The following is a 14,489-nucleotide window of genomic DNA, read 5'->3' on the forward strand; positions in this document are numbered from 1 at the left end:
GCACCCCTCCTACACTGTAATCCCCTCCAGCTCTACAACCTTCCAAGGCATGTGCTCCTCCAATTTGAGCCCCTTGAGCATTTTTGATAATCACTCCACCATTGGCAGTGGTGATGGTGCCTTCATGTACCTAGGCCCCGAGCCCTGGAATTCTCTCCCTAAACTTCTCCATCTCTCTCTTCCTTTAAGAGGCTCCTTGAGACCTGCCTTGGACAAATTTTTGGTTACCTCCCCTTATATCTCATACGGCTCAGTGCCAGCATTTTTTTCCTTAACGCTCCACTGAACTACTTTGGGACATTTTACCACATTTAAAGATGCCTTTTAAATGCAGTTGCTGTTCTTCAAAGCATCAAATGAAATCCAGCACCAATTTTAAAATCAACCAAGCATGAGACTTTACTCATGGCAATTCAACCCAGACAATACCTCAGCATGCTCAAGGAGGGTTTAACTAGTCGGTCATGCAAAAAAGAGCCACGCAAATGCTTCACTAGCTTCTCTTGACCCAATGGATTCTTTAAAAACGGGTTTGAGGGAAGTCTGTATATAGTGTGATGATTGAAAACCAAAAAAAGAGGGGAAAAAAAATCAGAGCAATAGTGCTTCAGATCAAGACTAATAAACTTTGCTATCACTAAGTGGCATTCTCAATGAACCAGCCAGGGTTCCATCTTGAAGTTGGTACAGGTGCGTAGAGATCACATGACATTCTACTATGGTATCACACAGACAAATCATTCACCCGATCCAGTCTTTTTCTCCACAATCTACAACGACTAATCCCTACTTGCCTATTCAGTCCCTATACCCTTCCAAATTTACTCTACTCATTTATCAGCTTTGTGGAAATAACGAATCACTATTTGTCTTGCAACCTTGCACAATCTTCAAGACTCCTGTAAAATAATACTTAGCTGGTAGTGAACATGGTTCCAAGGTTTACTGTTGGAGGGTGGTGAGCTGTGAAATACAGATCTGATTATTGCATATTGAGGGTATCTTAATTGTAATAACACACATCAGACTGCAATGTACGCAGAAGCAAATGTTGCCTATTGACACTTAAGTGCTTTGGGAGGCTTTATTACATTTAAAGGCGGTATTGCAAGTTGTTGTACTTCAGCCAACCCTGCCCTAGTGATTCTTTTCCCCAGCAGGATTATGAAGTGACTTTGGGAATGAGTAATTTTAATCATAATCCCCAATTGTTTATAAATTTAATAGGATTATTTCTCCCAGGTACACAGTGACAGATGTCTTATTTTATGCAGCCAGCAAACAGGAGGCAACACAGGAAGGACAACAGAGAAAGCTAACTTTTGTACAGGACAAGAGCCAGTTAGGAAAGGCCAGACGCATTCATGCCCCTCATCTGGACTACAGGTAAACAGGCCAGAGCAGCAGGTACAGAGATGTTAGATCCTACTGGAACTTGCACTGAAGTAGTCAGTCTTTTTTTTTTTAAAAAGAACAATAAGAAACTGAAGTATGCAAAAAAAGTACGAGAATTATTCCTTTTCATTTTAACTATAGGCACTCCCATCCTTGTTCTGTGATTCAACATCAGTATTCCAGTGAGAACAGAGGGGTAAGGTAAACACCCAAATCCTGGATTCAGACCACAAGAGCTAGGAAACTGATCTCTAGAGTCACAGGAATTTGTTGAGGGAAGACTTCAGTTGTGGCAAGAGAGGATCTCAAAATGCACATGTACAAGATGGCAAGTGGCAAAGGTAAATCGATAAAACTGCAAAGTCAAACGTAAAAGAGGGTGTAGATAAAGACCAAACTTCCATTTACAGAGCACCTTTCAGAACCACAGCATATCTCAAGGCACTTCACAACCACCAAATTATTTGAAGTACGGTCACTGTTGTAGGCAAATACAGTAGTCAACGACTGCATGGCTAGGTTCCACAAATAACCAATGAGAGGAGTGATTAGATGAGTTGAGGAGATGTCAGTTTGATGGATAAATGCTGGCCTGGATACTGGATGAATTCCACAACTCTTATTTGAATCTCACCGCTGGGAAGTTTTATGCCACCCGAAGATTCTCAGTTTTAACACCTCCTCTGGAAAATGGTGCCCCGTATAGTAACGTGGCAGGCCTGGATTATCTGCTTAAACTTCTGGAGTGGGGTTTGGCCCCACAACTTTCTGACTACGAGCCATGGTTGACATCAATGTAAATAAAACAGCTAAACTGAAGGATGATATGGGAAAGTCCTTGTCAAAGATTTTTTTTTTTTTAATTCATTCATGGGGTGTGGGCTTCACTGGCTGGGCCAACATTTATTGCCCGTCCTTACTTGCCCTTGAAAAGGTGGTGGTGAGCTGCCTTCTTGAACCGCTGCAGTCCATGTGGTGTAGGTACACCCACAGTGCTGTTAGGGAGGGAGTTACAGGATTTTGACCCAGTGACAGTGAAAGAATGGTGATACATTTCCAAGTCAGGGTGGAGAGCGGCTTGGAGGGGAACTTCCAGGTAGTGATGTTCCCATCTATCTGCTGCCCTTGCCTTTCTTGATGGTAGTAGTCATGGGTTTAGAAGGTCCTGTCCACAGAGCCTTGGCAAATTCTTGCAGGGCATCTTGTAGATGGCACACACTACTGCTATAGTGCAAACACTGAATTAGCTGTCAGATCGTCTGGCAGAACCATGGCCCAGATGTAGCACCCTCAACTTGGAGTCAGAAAGTTACGATTTCAAGTAACATTCCAGAGACTTGAGCACAAAATCTAGGCTGACATTCTAGTGAAGTGCTGAGGGATTGCTACACTGTGGGAGGTGCCATCTTTCAAATGAGACATTAAACAGAGAACCTACTTGCTCCTTCAGGCAAGCACAAACATCCTGTGGCACTATTTCAGAGTAGAAGAGGAGTTCTCCCCAGTGCTTTAGCTAATATTTATCCTTCACTAACATCACGACTGAAAAAACAGGTCATCTGGTCATTTGTCACATTGCTATTTGCGGGAATTTGATGATTGACCAGAAACTGAACTGGATCAGCCATATAAATACTATGGCTCCAAGAACAGGTCAGAGGCTGGAAATACTGTGGCAAATAACAGCTCCTGACTCCCCAAAGCCTGTCCACCATCTAAAAAAGGTGGAAGTCAGGAGTGTGATGGAATACTTTCCACTTGCCTGGATGAGTGCAACTCCAACAACACAAGCAGCTCAACACCATCCAGGACAAAACAGCCAGCTTGAGTGGCACCCCTTCCACAAACATTCACTCCCTTCACCACCGACACACAGTGGCAGCAGTGTGTACCATCTACAAGATGCACTGCAGAAACTCACCAAATCCCTTAAGGCAGCACCTTCCAACCCATCAATCTCTACCATCTAAAAAAAGGACAAGGGCAGACACATGGGAACACCATCACTTGCAAGTTCCCCTGCAAGCCACTCACTACCCTGACTTGGAACTATATCCCCCATTCTTTCACTGTTGCTTGCTCAAAAACATTGTACTCCCTTTCTAACAACATTGTGCATGTACCTAAACCAGACTGACTACAGTGGCTCAAAAATGCAGCTCACTGCCACCTTATCAAGGACAACTAAGGATGGACAACAAAATGCTGGCCTTGCCTGAGACACATATCCCATTAAAGAATTTTTTTTTTTTTTTTTTTTTACAAACTTGGTTCTGTGCAAAATGGTTTCTAAACCACGACTGACACTACAATTAAAAATGTACGTTATTAGCTGTAAAGTACGTTCTGCTATCCTGAGGTTGTGGATGTAGATACGTAAATCCAAACCTGTCTTTCTTTAGGATACATGACAGAGGACTGTAGATGCTTTCTGGTTGAGAGGGGCAGACAGCTGATTATCACAAGACAGCGTGTGAAAGGCCAATGTGATTCCTTTGGGCTCTCTCCATGTTGCCACAGAGATCCAGCACTATCCTTGCTGTCCAGGGAGACTGACCACCTACCTCCATGGTTTTCCCACTCTAAAGCAGCCAGAAGGCATCTAAATATAAAACTATCCATCCTGATTTTCCTTCTAACTGAGCCTATGCTGTGGATCTCTCCCTGCAGCTCCACTAAGCTGACAACCACACAGCAGAGGTGATGGAGGAGAAAAGGATGCAGTTCCAAGGTGAGAGCTGGATATGGGAGGGTAGCAGCAACCCACGAAGAGGGCAGGAAAGCAGATGAGCCAACGCCACGCCACCAGCCCTAATTTATAAGCTTTGCGCATGCAGGAACATGGCAGAGTGAAATGTGTTACCTTTGAAACATAGGGAGCTAAGTGCACTGACCTTGTGTAGCAAATTATCCTTAGACCAAGATACGTGTTTGCTTCGCTCAGTTCAAAGTTGCAACTGCACAGTATTAAACGCTCATAGGATAAATGGCCACTGTTTAATTCCCACCGCAGCACACCCTAACTATGACCCCCTAAATCAACAATGTGCATTTATCTTGTGCCTTCAAATCTATGAAGCAGAGATTAAGCCATCATTTCCCAAATGATCACACCAGATCACTTCTACAGATTGCAAGCCCTATCCTAACACTTAACTTCCAGATATTACCCTCAATATTCAAACCAGGTCAGGGTTTTTTTGGCTATTTGCACGTATAGAAATTATAGCTGTGATAGCAGAAAGATAATGCCACGATGCACAGCTTCAGCTGTCTGCCTGTATATGAGGAAAATAAGTCATTGGAAAAAAAAGTCAAGATGCCGGCAGTCCATTTACCCACTGACGTCAACCAGCAGACAACAGTAAAAGCCATTCTCTGCTATGCGACTCCAAATTTCAACCGGATAAAACAAGCAGGCATCCCAGTTTAGTACCGATTTGCTGCACAAGGCCAGTGATCCTAGCTGGGTCAATGGTCGGTTTGCTGTTTCAAGTTAATATGTTTCAAAGCTAACACATAGATGTTCATTGTGCTGTGCCTTCACACACGTGAGGATTCTTGTGCAAGGTGTTTACAAACGGCCCTGAGCACACGTCCATTAGCTGAAATACAAATGCATTTTTGTGTCCCATTATGTTAGGGGCAGGGTTACCCCATGTGGAATGTACTGTACATGATTCGAGGTCAACTCCAACAGCTTTAAAAACAAAAATTAATTCTCAATGCCTCTCTTAAAGGTGTCAACTTAAGCCAGGGTACAAGTTCCAAGGGTGCCAGAGGCTCTTCAGTATCTTAGCTAACTGGTCATTCTTCAGTATTAACTTTGTGCGAGCTAAACAGCATAAGACCATTTGAACTGATGGGGCATCACAATCAAGTCCAACCCATCTCACCCCACATCACACCCACACAAGCAATTAGGAACTCAATTTAGGTAAAGCAATTTCCCAAGGTTTATGCAGGTCTACCTGCAGCATCTCTTGTCCTGCCAAGTCCTACCCCACCTCAGATTAGTTAACTGGAAGCCAACCAGAAATCAAACACAATTGTCTGGTCTGAGCAGCTGCTTCCAAAGAAAGACAAGTGAGTTGGTATGTGAGCCAGAGGCGGAATATACATCACAGGGCCTTTAAATCAACTGCAGAATTACTTTTAACTATACTATGAAAAAGAATACTGCAGCAAGCCACCAGGAAACATCACGTCTTACAAAACACACTGCCTCCCTTTTAATCCTTAAATCTTCAAATGCTTCAAAAGAGAAGAAAGCACAAAGGTTGTGAGTACTACTGTGTTGGCCACAGATCATACATCAGACACAATTAAGTGGCTGGATTTTCTTTTTGCAAAGCACTTCATGTCTAGCTGCATTTTTCCTGTGCAAAATATCATCTGTGTCTAATCTCTGCATCAGTGGAAATTCCACCAATGTTACAAGTCAGCTTAACTGACAATTGCCCTTCCCAAAAGTAAACTCCACAGACCATGAAGATGCCCAGTCCATTCCCTGGTCTGTGCTGAGTTAAACCACTGCAGCCAGACAGCAACTACAGTGCTAGTGTGCCTCAAGGCCAAAAAGAGAAAAGAAAAAAGACCCAGGGTCCCTGCATCTAATCACTATCCAGTGTCTTTAGCTTGATGTTTGGATGCAACATCTCTCACACTGCCAACTGGCAGTCTATGCCCAGATTCACAAAGTGCCAGCTGTGACTCAGTTGGTAGCACCCTTGCCTCTGAATGCCGTTCTGGGTTCAAGAGCTTGAGCACAAAAATCCAGTGACACTCCAGTGCGGAGGCGCCACTCCAGAGATGACATTAAATCGATGCCCCATCTGCCTGCTCGGGTTGACATAAAAAGATCCCATGGTGTTTCTTCAAAGAAGAGCATGATTATCAGTGTCCTTGTCAATATTTATTCATCAATCAACATCAAAAGAACAGATTATCTGGTCATTATCACTTTGCTACTTGTGTGAGCTTGCTGTGTGCAAATTGGTTGCTGTGTTTTCTGCAGTACAACAGTGAATACACCTGAAAAGTACTTCATTGGCAAGTCCATGGTCGTGAAAAGCACTATATAAATGCAAACTTTTTTTTTAAAACAAAACTCACTACTTGCAAAATGCCAGTGGGTTGCTGCTGCTCGTGAATCCATACAGCAGCTGAGTAAAGCCTTCAGGACCAACAGGAAAGCGTTACAATTTTCAAATTTCCAGCACAATTGACAGGATCCCATTTGCTTAAAACCCTAATTTGACTAATTCGGTCACTGTATAAACCTGCACAGCCTAACTAAAAGGTAAATTTGAAAATGCAATCCCCAAAAGTCAGCAAAAGCCTCAATCCTTTTGACACATTCAGGTGATTATAAGCTCGCAGCCCTGGTGAATGTGAGAAAACACCTTCCAGTTTACAAGCTTGAAACAAATCATTAACTTGAATCCTGTGTCCCAGTTTAAGTGAAGCAGTGGAATGCTACCACTGGATCTCAAACTGCAATTAGCCAACTCAAATCCCATTTCCCTCCATCTTCCCTGATATCCCTTTTGCAAACGCTTATCCAATTTGGTTTTAAATCTCTGCTCCAGTAGCCACATGGTAAAACAGGCTAACTACTCTGGAAAAAAGTTAACTAGCCCCTATATAACTTTCCAATCATAACCCTGAGCCTACAACTGCTTGTTACACACATTGATCTTTCTCCAGAACATCCACTTTCACAAAATAATTTCTTACTGCAAAAAAGGTGCAGTAAAAGCATGCCAGTTAGCAACCAGACAAATCGCTGGGGCACATCTTCCTCTGTTCACTGACATTAGTGGAGAAAAGTATACTCTGGTATTTAAGCACAGCAGAGAAACATCACCCTAACTACACAGCTAAAATTATAAACACACAACAGGAAGCAGCAGCTGGGCGAGTCAGTCCATAGGAAGGCTGGACACCTTAATATAGAACATACTCTCACTCCCCAGTTTCTACAATTTCATATAACTGCAAACTCTCACTAGTGATCTCAGACAAAAATCCACCTCTCATTTGTCAGGTTATTAAAAAAATGATTTTACAAGAATGCTAAACTGATCCCAATGGAACGAGTGCCATTGCTCCAAAATATGCATACCAAGAGTTTTGGCAAAGGGTCCCAGCTGAAATTTTAAGTCTCCATTATTTTAGATTTCCAGGTCATTTTCCTTCCAGTTATACAACAGGAACTGTTTAAGATAGAACCTGCAAGAAAGCAGAGAACGCTGTCCCTCTTGAGGCTCATTTGGTAACTGTACTGCAGATAGAGGCAAGCAAGGAAGGCTCCAGGTACAATTGCATTGAATACCATGGTACTCAACAGGTGTTCCAGTTGGGGCAGCTGATTTGCTTCAGCATTTTTTGAGTGGAGGGAGGGACAAAGGACCCTTCTCCCACTCATTATCCAGTGACTACCATGCTGGAAGGTGCGTCATGAGTCTAATATCTGCAATGCCACCATGATTCAGTTTATTTATGAAGCAGAACTCTTCCCCGATTTTAAAACTGATCCTGGGGAGCGGGCGATGTGGACAAAGTCTTTATTCACCAGCTGTTCAGGTTGTTGGACATGGAGCTCTTCCTACTTGCTTTCAGAAGAGAAAGTGCTTTGGACAAAAGGGAGGGAAGGAGGAAATAATGGAAGCAGCAAAACAACACACCAGATTTCTTTTCACATGAATAGAAATAGACACCATGATCACTGGACACTTGGATCCCCAAGAGGATATTCCACAACAGAAAATACAAGCCATAAGAAATACAAGACCAGCAAGTAGAGATTCAAAGACCAGGTACACACAAAAATTGGTGCCTTCAAGCACTTATGCCAAGATCACGTCACAATGAGCTGATGACTCAGCCGAGTCCCACATTTCAGATAAAATAGCTGTTCTGGTTAGAACAAAGCCACAGTAAAAGGTGACTATTTATCAATCCTTGCCATACAGATCTCAGCTTGCAGCCTCCACTGAATCCCTCGCCATCTGACAAGGTCACCGGCTCAGAGACAAGTGGTGCAAACGCAGAGTAGAATAGCCAAATGCCAGATTTAAGCATATGCATATATATATATATATATATATACACACACACACACACACACACACACAACTTATTTATACATCAGCTGTAACAAAGTTAAGCATCCCAAGACATCTCATCAAGAAAAATTTGACAACAAACCATAGATGATATTATATAGCCAAAAACTGGGTCAAATAGATAGATTTTGAGGAGGGATTTAAAAGAGAGGGGGAGGTAGTAAGGGCAGAGTGTTTTATGGAGGGAATTTCAGTGCTTGGGGCCTTAACAGCTGAAGGGACAGCCCAATGGTGGGGCAAAGGAAAGTGGAAAGATATTCAGTTGTTGGAGGAATGCAGTCCTCAAAGGGTTGTAGCACTGTAGGAGGTTAGAGAGGGAGATCCTGACACAAGGAGGACAATTTTAAATTCAAAGTGGTTGGACTGAACTTGGAGGCTAATGAAGGCCAGTGAGTAGTTAGGGGCGATAGGGGAATGGAACTTGGTGCGAGTAAGGATACAGACAGAGTTTTGAGCGAGCTCAAGTTAAGTGCATGGAACAAGTAGTCAGGCCACCATGACAGCACTGGAGTAGACCACTCTGATGAGGGTTTCAGCAGGCGTGGAACCGGGCAGTACTACAGATTAAGCGTGTTGACGATGGAGAGGAGGCCAAGCAGGAAGCTCAGCTAAGAGACAAATAGGATGCCGAGGTTGCAAACAGTCAGGTCTATCTTCAGACATACTTGTACTGGTCTTAAGAGTCTGCCAAATATTAAAGTAGTCTCTTTCCCTCCTTTACAACATCTGAGTGACAATAGTCGAGGATGAGAAATGACAACTGGGAACATCATTGCTTTTGTATTCCAGCTGTTCCATTTCAGTATCTGACAATCAAAGCCAAACTGGTTCTGCACACAATGGGTATTATTCATATGAAATGGAATTTTAAGAAAACCCATGTTTAGCACAGTTAAAGATTTATTGTATAACGACTGTAGCAATGCATGAAACAGACAACCTTTTTCCTCAAACATCAAAAATGAGATTATTCTGCCAATGTCCTCCAAAGACGCATTTCCTGACAGTCACTGACGCTCAACTTATGATACGACTGGATACGAGAACACAGGAAGAAAAAGAATTTGCACTGAAGCTTACCTAGGTCAAAATGTTGTACCGGCAGGGCCTGCGTCAATCAGAAACGATTAAAGAATTCACAACTCTTACCCAAGAACACAATCTTCACCACCATTTTCTACCTACAAATGGCTCGATACATGAGTGAGATCTGAAGAAGCTACTTACTCAGCCGAAGTCAGTGAAACTTTTTGGGTTCACTTACATGAGTAAGAAACAACTTTGGTGAAGTTTGTGTTGAGCCCTGGGGCCTGGGGACCTGTCTCCAGCCAGTACTACTTATAAAAGGCTTATAGTGACATCACAATAACGATTGCAGCCATCCACAACCCAGGATACGAGACAGGCAACCAAGGAGTTGTACGAAGTACAACACACACGGGAGGAAAAGACACAATCGATCCCATCAGAGAGAGAATTAAGAAAATCTAGCCAAAATTAATCTCTAAACAGAAGTCAACAATTCAAGCCTTCCATCTGCCTAACGAAAGCCCCTTCTCATGAAGGCTCTTGCAGGCAGTTTTAACGGACAGATGTCACTTATTAAATGCATGGTGGAATACAGCATATAAAACAGTAATAAGGCAGAATTTTTATTTTCACCTTATAATGGACAGACTGGAATCTCCAAAGTTTCTGCAAACAACTTAAAATTTGACTTGCTCGGTCACTAAATCAAAGGCCAAGGTTACATAGAGCAACCAATCATTTTTGTAGGGGATATTGCCAAGGTGACTGGTAAAACAGATCGAATTCAAAACCAAATCTTCAACACTAAAATCCAGAATCATTACAACAAACAGAATTCAATATACAACACGCTCAGTCATTATTATATTGTGTGGCCTAACAGCTAGTACATGATTTATAAAGCCCAGGTGCCAGGTTGTAGTATGTTATTTGATCACTGACATGTTCAGTCACACAATCCCTCCGTTATATAGCAACGAGGAAGGAACTCTTTTAAATATTAGTACAATCACCATAGGTGGGGAGGAAATGGAAAAAAGGTAGGTGTATCAGGTATTATATAACACACTGCCAGTGTTACTAACCTTTCAAATGAGCCACATTAAAACATCAAGCACAGGAGAGAGTTTCAACATTGTGGTATGATAAATACACATGGTTTCAAGACACTCTTGAACAGAACATTCTAGAAGGATTCCGAAGGCTTTTACTTTAGCAGGGATAAAGTTTCTGTTAGCTCAGTGGTGTTATTCTTGCCTGAGTCAAAAACTCTCAGCTTCAAGCCCCAGGATTTGGCACATCATCTGCATCAGCATTTCAGTGTGGGGCTAAGGAAGTGCTGGGTGCCATCTTCCAGATGAAATACTAAAATGAATTGCTCTCTCCCTGATCACAGTGCCGGGGGGATCTTTTATAGGCATGAAGATAAGCGGGCAATTCTCCTGGTATCCCGACCAATGTTTATTCCGCCACCACCATCGCCAGAAGGATAACCCAGTGATCTACCTCCTCTTCTTGTGCAATCATACTGTACAAAAACATGCTTTTGCATCTGCCTACAAAACTGAACAGTGACTACACTTCAAAAGTAATGGCAAGGCATATTCAAATGTCCCCAGGACATCAAAAATGCTAAAGGCAAGTTTTTTAAATTATAAATTATAAGTGTACTTAAAAAATCTTCTATTACGCATGAGATAGGTATTATTTTTATATTGATTATGCGCTCATTGTCCCCTAGTAGCGGTTGGTCATCATAACTTTTATTTCCATTGCGTTGTGTAATGAACGGATCAGAATATTTTACTGGAAGGCAGGCACTTGTGGCGGTGGGGGGGGGGAAGAGAAGGTGGGAAGAAAGTTACAATCATTGGCAGAGGGATTTTGGGAGAAGTTCCACAGAACAGGTGCACAGGAAGAAAGAATCTACTCTGCTGGGGCAAGAGTGCACCAATGTTAAGAGCAGCAACAGGAGCACGACATTGCATTTAAGGAATTTAACAAAATGAATTTAAATCATATCATAAAAATCTTAAACAGCATGAACTGGGCTGTGTGTGGGGTCAAGGATGGTAAAGCTAATATAGATTAAAGAGAGAGTTGGGAGAGGGCAGCTTTAGCACGAATATACACAGCAACGTTGCAAACCACACACTCAAAATCCACTACACTACACATTTCTCTCAATTTCAAAAAATGAGAAATTAAAAGCCCTTGCTCTCTGTATCAAGATGACCATTAAAGGGAAAGGGGGGGGGGGGGCAGCTTTACAAAAAGCAGGAACCCAACTGTCTCAGTATCCATAACCCAGCAAATGAAGTATTATACTCCTACATTAGGGACATTGAGAGAAACACAGAAAAGAGACACCACCACACTCTCTCTCACCCCCTAATTCTGGCTATTTCCACATCCAGAAAAAAAAACCCCACAATCACCCTCCTACCCAAAGGATTATAAAATTAAATACTACTTGAATAAAAAGCACGAACTCAAGACAAACAGGTGGGGAATGAATATTTAGTAAGAAAATTCAGTCCAGGGGTGAGAGGGGTTATTTGCAAATTCGCATCAAGACAGGATTTAAAATCGAAACTGGGTTCTGACCTCCCTCATGTAAATATGCTTTCTACTGGACATAAAGATGCATATAGTTACTTGATAAGGCTTGTAAATGGAGGGGAAGGAAGGGGGCGAGCGAGAGAGAGGGAAGCCTCCACTCCCTCTCCCTATCTGTCCTGGGGAAAAGGATGGTTTAACAATATTTCCCACCCCTCACTCAAACCCCAGCCCTGTGGCCGAGCTGCCGGCCGGTCCCGTCTGAAACATCCTCCAAACAAAATGGCGCCCGGCTCCAGGCCGGATCCTCCCCGGCACCAAACATTCAAAAAGACTCTCCAAATAACCGTCCAACCGGCAACCATCCGCTCGCAATACTCACCCGGGTTCCTTCTTCCGGGCCGACACTATCAGGATAACGAATGAAAAAATAAATAACGCGGCGCTGGGCTCCGGATGGAGACGGATTGTAAATCTCTGCGGCCAACCGGCCTCTTTCCTTTTTTTTTAATCCCTTCTCTCTATTTCGCTCTTCCCTTCCCTCCTCCCCCCCCCCCCCTTGATATAATCATTGAAAAAAATACCCGGCTGCCTAACGGCTATGGCTACGTCGGCCCCGCCCCTCCGTCCTTATTTAGCATTCATGAGTCTCAGTGCGGCAGCACGGCCCGCCAATCGGGTGCCGGGTGATTAGCATATATTTGACATGCTGCAGCCGGGCCGCGCCTACCTCGGCCGGAATTATCCTCCGGGGAGGGCGGAGCCCGTCGCGTGACGTTAGCATCTGCTTATCATAAATTAGAGTGTCGTAGAAATGGAGGTGGGGTTGCGCTCTCAGCCAGGGGGCGGGACATACGGGATGCGGGCAGGCGGACAAGATCTGACCCCCTGGTACATTCCTTACGGCCAGCCAGCACTTCGCCTCCTAGCGACAGGAGGATTCAACGTCAGGCTGTCTTTTTTTTACTAAACTCCCGCTTTCATTACTTTTATTCCTTTTTGCTGACATTTTCCCCCCTCTTTCATTCACCCGCTCACTCATGTGACATATGGATGCATGAGTTCTTTGGTAATCAGAAGGTTCTGGGTTCAAAACCCGCTCCATAGACTTGAACATAAAACCTAGGCTGGCAGTCAGGATAGAATCAAATAATGATTACAGCACAGAAGAAGGCCATTCAGCCCCTCATTGCAAGATCAATTCACCAGGTCCTATTTCCCCATAGCCCTGCAAATTTTTACTCTTCAGGTAATTATCCAACTCTCTTTTGAATCTCAAATGTCTTTTGAAAGTCCATGCACACAACATCAACCCTCCCTGTTATCTCATCAAAAAACTCAAATAATCTACATTTGATATTTACCTATTGCTGGAAAAAAAACTCTTGTCAAAGCTATTTGTCTTGCACTCATGAGCATCTGCTATCTCTGCTGCTTTCCTTTTAATACTCAGTTCCTCCACATGAGTCATTGCATCTTTTACTGCTCCAGGATGACCCAGAGCCCTTATCAGAAATATCTCAGTGGCTGTCATGCAGTCACTGTGGTCACATTGGAAACACAGCAACCAGGCCCCGCACACAAACAACGTGATAACCAGCAGAAAATCCATTTTATTGATATCAGCAGGAAACTGGGGAGAACTACTGTCTTTGAAATAGAGCCACATTTGTGTCAGCCTGAGAAGGCAGACTGGATCAATGTCTCATGTGAAGGTCAACACCTAAAACCAGTATAGCGTTCCCTCCGTACTGCACTGGAGTGTTGACTGCGAGACAACAGCCACGGTGAAGGACCAGGGTTTTCAGTCACAAAGGACAGCAGACTCGAAAATCAGGTTGGTAGTGGATCCCAAGAAAAGGAATTTGTGGAATGTCTATGAGATGGCTTTTTGGAGCAGCTTGTGAGCCCACTAGGGAACAGGCAATTCTAGATTTAGTGATGTATAATGAGGCAGGTTTGATAAGGGAGCTTAAGGTGAAGGAACCCTTAGGAGGAAGTGACAATAAAATGAAAGAGTTCACCCTGCAATTTGAGAAGAAAAAGCTGGAATCAGATGTAACAGTATTACAGTTGAATAAAGGCAACTACAGAGGCATGAGGGAGGAGCTGGCCAGAATTGATTGGGAGATTAGCCTAGCAGGAAAGACAGTGGAACAGCAATAGCAGGAGTTTCTGGGACTAATTTGGGAGACACAGCAAAAATTCATCCCTAGGAAGAAGAAGCATACTAAAGGGAGGATGAGGCAACCATGGCCGACAAGGGAAGTCAGGGACAGCATAAAAGCTAAAGAGAAAGCATACAATGCGGTGAAGAGCAGTGGGAAAACAGGGGACTGGGAAGCCTACAAAGACCAAAGGACGACAACTAAAAAA

At 43.3% G+C, this 14,489-nt stretch overlaps 1 protein-coding gene across 4 annotated transcripts in view; it reads right to left on the reverse strand.

Moving 5' to 3' along the window:
• Positions 1–12,646, reverse strand: part of prrc2a (proline-rich coiled-coil 2A) — a 124,252-nt gene extending 111,606 nt beyond the window's left edge. For all 4 annotated transcript variants that reach the window (XM_041212504.1, XM_041212503.1, XM_041212505.1 and 1 more), the window contains exon 1: positions 12,496–12,646. The gene's annotated coding sequence lies outside the window, so the exon portion shown is untranslated. The remainder of the gene's footprint in view (positions 1–12,495) is intronic.
• Between the last annotated feature and the right edge of the window lie 1,843 nt (positions 12,647–14,489).

Source organism: Carcharodon carcharias, chromosome 19 (assembly GCF_017639515.1).
Source record: "Carcharodon carcharias isolate sCarCar2 chromosome 19, sCarCar2.pri, whole genome shotgun sequence".
Classification (NCBI taxonomy): Eukaryota; Metazoa; Chordata; class Chondrichthyes; order Lamniformes; family Lamnidae; genus Carcharodon; species Carcharodon carcharias.